Source organism: Diplotaxodon limnothrissa, linkage group LG20 (assembly GCF_057381915.1).
Source record: "Diplotaxodon limnothrissa isolate DT_005_m linkage group LG20, D_limnothrissa_male_GT1.1, whole genome shotgun sequence".
Classification (NCBI taxonomy): Eukaryota; Metazoa; Chordata; class Actinopteri; order Cichliformes; family Cichlidae; genus Diplotaxodon; species Diplotaxodon limnothrissa.
Genome location: NC_140615.1, coordinates 10,437,338 through 10,443,337, shown reverse-complemented (window position 1 = coordinate 10,443,337; position 6,000 = coordinate 10,437,338).

The window sequence follows — 6,000 nt, the reverse complement described above, 5'->3', positions numbered from 1 at the left end:
AGGAATACACGGAAACATACACAAGGTTTTACAATGGGGAAACAGGAAGTTTAGCTCATTGCACTTACAACAGTGAATGGAACACTTTGTACTCATTTTTAGGCTCTCCACCTTTTTCTGTATTTTATTTTCAACCTTTTACTTCATTCAATTGCATTATTTTATAATTATTTTAGTTTTTTTTACACACACATTTCCAATGTCCGCTTCACCCTCTCCCCATCTCCATAAAATCCCCCCCACCCACCCCAAAAGTCACATGGAAGCCAGGATATTTTTCCCTTTTTTGATTTTGATGTTCTCATTTTACAAACACGACATGTATAGAAACTCTACACAGACCAATATGTTTATTTTTTCTCATATCCGAATACAACTTTTTTTTAAAATGAGTTTTAAACAGTCCGCATGAGCCAGCCACATACGCACAACGATGCATTTTGTCGTTTTATTGATCAAATCAACATCTGATCTTGTTCGTTATGTTCTCTCGTTGTTTTTATACACGAGTAGCACGAGTCTGGGCAGGGAGTTTCCGGCTTGCATACGCTCCAGCTTGTGTTGCCGTTTTTGGTGTGCAAACGCCTCTCTCGTGCCTCTCGTGCGCGCGTGTGTGTGTATGTTTGAGATTTACATGGCATTTACATGTTGTTGGTGTCTGTTTCGAAGCGGACTCTAGCCGGCTCTCGTGTGATATTTACACTGGAAAAAAAACACGACATGGCAACCCGTGAAGTGGGAGGTCAAAGGTCGAAGGGGTTTGTGTGGTCAAAAGGGGGTGGGGGGGAGTAGTAGGGTTGGGTTAGGGCGGGTGTCCAGGTCATGCACTTGTCCTTTTTTTTTTTTTTAACTTTAATGATTCATACAGGTAAAAGGTGACAATAAATGATCCCTGATGGTTTTACAGTGAAAGATGGACTCTCTCGTGGTTTCATTTGTTTCGGCATTTAGCTTCTTTTACAGCCTCTCACCCATGAGACATTTACACACACTATACATTTTATATATATATTTGTGTTTTAAAATCGATCTAGGGTCCTACTATACGCTCACTGTCTTCATGACCAACAGCAAGACCAGTGGTGACTGTTACTACACTATGCTCTGTACAAGCACTGCATGCTACCTTTTTTTGGTTGAGAGCACACACCCGCGGGAACGCACGCACGCACGCACACACACACACACAGTCTGGATTTCCCAAAAGCATTTTAAGCTGCATTTAAAGACAGCTCAAACAGAGACACTGTGTTTATAACTCTATGTGGCACTCTGTGGCACGTTCACGCCCAATTCAGATACAGATCAATGTCACAAAGGGTTAAAGGTCCAGATTGTCTGACTGTGCATAAATGCAGCTTTATTGCTGAGATGTTTCAGATTCAAAGACACGTCGCAGATGTGGTGGAAGAAACCTCTCGTTTAGCTTCACGTCTGTAAATCTGCCAGAGTTCTCTATCCAACTACTAGAGTTTTGTTCCAAACGGTCATTTGAAATAATATTCCTGCTCCTGGCATTGAGGAAAAACTCCAGATTTTTCTGTTTGGAGGAAGTCCCTACAGCAGATTTCATTCACGATTTGGAACACAACCCCTCAGAGTTCTATGTATCTCTAATATTGTTTACATTTGTGCTTCAAACGCCATTGAAAAACCCAGCTGTGGCTTGGTTATTTTTGCCCACTGGTGATTGCTGTGGTCTGAACAGAAGTCCATTGCATTCCTGGTTATAGACGCATACCACGCAGAGTATAGACAGAGACCACGACTGGCTAGAGGGCAGTAACAGGATGGCTTTCTTCAATGACCAGTATATTAGTATAAAAGCCCTTGCTGCTATGCATATTTAAGTCACCTTCAGCGGCTGGAGCAAAAAAAGAAAAAGAAAAAAAGAAACCGCCACGAACACGTTTTCACAGTTCCTGGGATTTATGTGCTCCAAATATTACAGACTCTCTCTGACTGGCAGCAGCCACGATTTCACCGGTGTCGTAAGCGATCTGCTTTCACTGCGCCTGCACAAACACACCCATTATTATCTGTGGTCTTCTGAACATCTCCGTTGCGATGCTGCCTTTAATGTGTGCTTTCCTGAGGCAAAAGTGATTGAGGATTGTTTTATTCAACATTTTATTGGATTTTTTTCTTTCTTTTCTTTTTTTTTTTTTAAACAAACTTCCAAAAACATACGACATACTGTACAATAGTGGAAGTTGGTATTAACTTGGGTAACGTTAAACTCTCTCTCATATTGTTTGTTGAAGCCTTATCTTTTGTTGGTGAAGTCACCAATCCGACGGCAGCGTATCCGTGATCTCTGTTTGGGTTACACACACTTAATGTGCAACTTAGAATGAGGCTGAAGAACCGTGGTGAAAAAGCATATAGGCGACTTATGTACAAACACAGTTTCTCATCGATATATCTATAAATTTTAAACCTAAATCTCTCTTTTTCCTAATGCCAGCTCGCTTTCTATACCCGCTCCGTATGATAAAATAAACTCTTACATAGACGAATCATCTATAAATGATAAATGTTTCAGAAAATAAAAACAATATATACATATACTAGCTTCTTGTCAGGCCCTGCTCAAATAAGACTTCAAAGGTATTTATAGTTAAGGGATACTTTGATACTGCATAAACCAACTCTTTAAATCTGGATTTCAATAAATAGATTCTTTCATAACTTGCTCTAATAAGCTGCTACCAGTGCAAACCAAACATACACACACACACGCACACACACGTACGCAAACTCCCCTGTTTCACTGCTTAAATTCTGCTTTGAATAGTGTTTAACTTCATAGCCTACAACAGTTTCTTTTGTTAAATATAATCTATAGGTTTTGTAATAATTATACATCTGAACTTTAAATTGCTATGTCTATATCCTTTAATTTTTGGTGCTTCATTATCTGAAAAAAACAAAACTACAATTGCACATTAGGTAGCTAGCTAATAAGAATTCTGGGTCTGGTTATTAAATTAAAAAAGGGAGACCTTTTCTTCTTTACCCCTGAGCAGACACTTACCATTTTAGGGAATATATTGAAGTATATCATAATCTGTCTCTTATAATCTGTTAATTCTCTATTTTTCCTTTATGAAACTGGATTGCTTGGATGCGTTCATGACAACCGGGATTTTTGAGTCCCTGCTAAATAGTTTTCAAATATCTGCACCTGCTGCTCCTTCCATTTCAGCAATTTTTTTTTTTTGGTTTGTGTTCATTGGTAAGCAGGTTTTGACTCTTCTCTATGTGAGCTACTGATTGGCTGGAAAAAAGAAAAGTCACTTTGTATAAAAATATGAAATTGCACACTTCATCAGCTTTGCCTAACATTTGATAGAGAACAGCCTGATGCATCTAACTCATCAAGCAGCATATTTTGTTCAAATCATAGGTGTAATTTCCCAGCTGCCATGAATACATCTTTGGTTGCAGAAAGGTACCCCAAACATTTAGGTTAACATGAAAAAAAAGAAAGATCCATCTTCAGATTTCCCTTACAATTAACCATTTTCATACACAAATTCACAGAATCCTCTTATATTAATCTACCACAGATATCAAAACAAATGTGATATGCAAAAAAACACGTGTGACTTTCCCCCCCAATCTGTGTGTTTCACTTGCCTTTTCCTCTTCGTGATTTTCCAAATATGATTCATTGCATAGAACGACTGGAGATGAGAGGTCGCCTCTTCTGCCCACCATATTTGTCGTGATTAAACTCGTGGTTGTCTTGTTTTTTTCCAGGGGTTTTTTTTGTGTTCCTTTCCCCTCCACATTAGATGATGGTTGTTAAATACACGCATACAGAACCCGCACACACGTACAAACATTAGGAACAGAACGATATAGAGGTGACTGAGGTTTTCTGCGCCGGGACGCATGCGAAGGTTCCCAGCGAGTGTTCACACAGACAATATACAGCAGAAGTTGGTTGGTTCCATTTAGTTTTGCTGAGGGCCTCACGATGATTGGCCTGACAGAGTACATTTTGAGTACCTTACCACAGACCCCACAATACACTGCAGGAGCAACAGCAGGGAGAACACTGACCTGAGAAGATTCCTTGACAGCTGGCAGTCTCAGAGAGAGGGTTTTTTTGGGGGGAGGGGGGTAGAGTTGTCGATGCCACCAACGATAGAAAGTTAAAGGTGGGGGGGGGGGGGAGGCAAGTGACTTTGTGTGACACAACCAAGTGTGTTAATTTCTGGTTCTTCAGTCACAATTCTTTTCCCTTTTTGACACCATTTAGAGTGTGCTTTCATGTGCACATTTGACAGAGTGAAGGCGCATGCTGACAAAAACTCGAGTGCGAAGAGCTCGGATGAGCCTTTTCCAGCCTCCCTAAAAGGAGCGTTGAAGTGGCCGGAAGAATCGTCCTCGGGCACAAACAACTCCCCCTTCCCCTGACTCCCGACGGGAAATGACGTCAAGTTCAGCTCTGCCTCAGTGTGTGGACTGGTCTGCTTTTCGAGTGCCTCTGTGCTGCCCTGCAGTGCTTTTCGATCAGACTCCAGCTGGCTTATGTAGCAGTGTAACACTCCAAAACAGGTTACTGCCGGTCGGAGGGAAAGATCTGGGCGGACTTGTGGTGATCAGGCAAACTCCTGCTCTCTGGCACAGCAGTGTAAAGAGTGAATTTTGCGGTACTTTTAAGTCAGACATCGGTGGTAAGTTAGACAGATGGAGGCAACACATTTCTATTCCACCAACTCTTGAAATGACACATGATTGTGCTCTTTACTTCATCGCCTCTTGCCCTATTGCTTTTATAATTATTCACAATAAATAAAAAGTCAGGAAAAATCAAATGGAAGGGGGTAAAAAAAACAATAGAAAATGAAAAATAGAAATGAAAAATAATATCACAAAAAATTATCAAAACAATGTCAATTTAAAAAAATAGAAATTAATCTCTCTGTGGCCAGTGTTCCAGCTGATGTTACTACATAAAAAAAAAACAAAGGATGTGACGGATGATGTGTTTACAGGATATCATAAAAAAGTATGCCACTGTTACCTGAAAATAAAACATGTAAAAATGATTAAGGCGATACTGGTAACCTGCAACATAAAACCAGGCAAATTAAAAAAAATAGATTAGAAAACTAAATAAATCAAAAGAAATCAACAAAAGTGACAACCACCTATGACAACACGAGCAGTATCCGAGAAACAAATTTTGCAGAGATTGCCACAAGCACTGCAGGCTAATATTGTCTTAATGGCTTTGCAATGGCTGGTTAAAAAATAAATAAATAAATAAATAATCCAACCATTTATAGCTTCATTCTACATAACGAACATAACAAACAACAACAAAAACTCAGTAAAAGTAAATGCTCCTCTTATTCCCGTGGCCGGATTCCTGTGTGTTGCTTCAGTAATCTCTCTTTTTCGTTACTGTTTATGTCGATGTGTTTCCAGTGTCTTTATGGCCTCTGTTAAGTAACGATGAACAGTGTAAGGTCTTGGATATAAAGTTCCATGCATTCCAAATTTCTACATTTTCCTTTCTTCTTTTCTTTTTTTTTTTTAAAATCCACTTCTTTAAAGACATGGCGTGGCGTGGATCGTTTGACGGGGACTGGAAAGAAAGAAGAATCGGCATTCAAGAAATGCAGAGAGGTGAGGAAGAGGGAACTGTTCCGATCTGGAATGTAGATAAAAACAGAGCAAACCGTGGAAAGAAATGCATGCCAACACGCTCCCTCTGTGTCGGCCAAGTCATTGTCATAGTCTTATTCATTCAGAGAGACGTTTCTGTTTCTTCATTTTGTCAGCAAACAAGAAGTCTTTAGTACCAGAAAAACCTGCAGTTCTCCAACGGTTTAATCCGTTTGCCCCACGCTTTCTTTACTTCGAAAAGAGACGGAAAAGAGGAGAGAGGGGAGTTTGGTTGATACTTTTCCTTGTTTTAGCAAAGGACTATGAATGCAAAGATTCCTGCATGCCACCAGCTTGGTAAAGCCAGCATTTCCT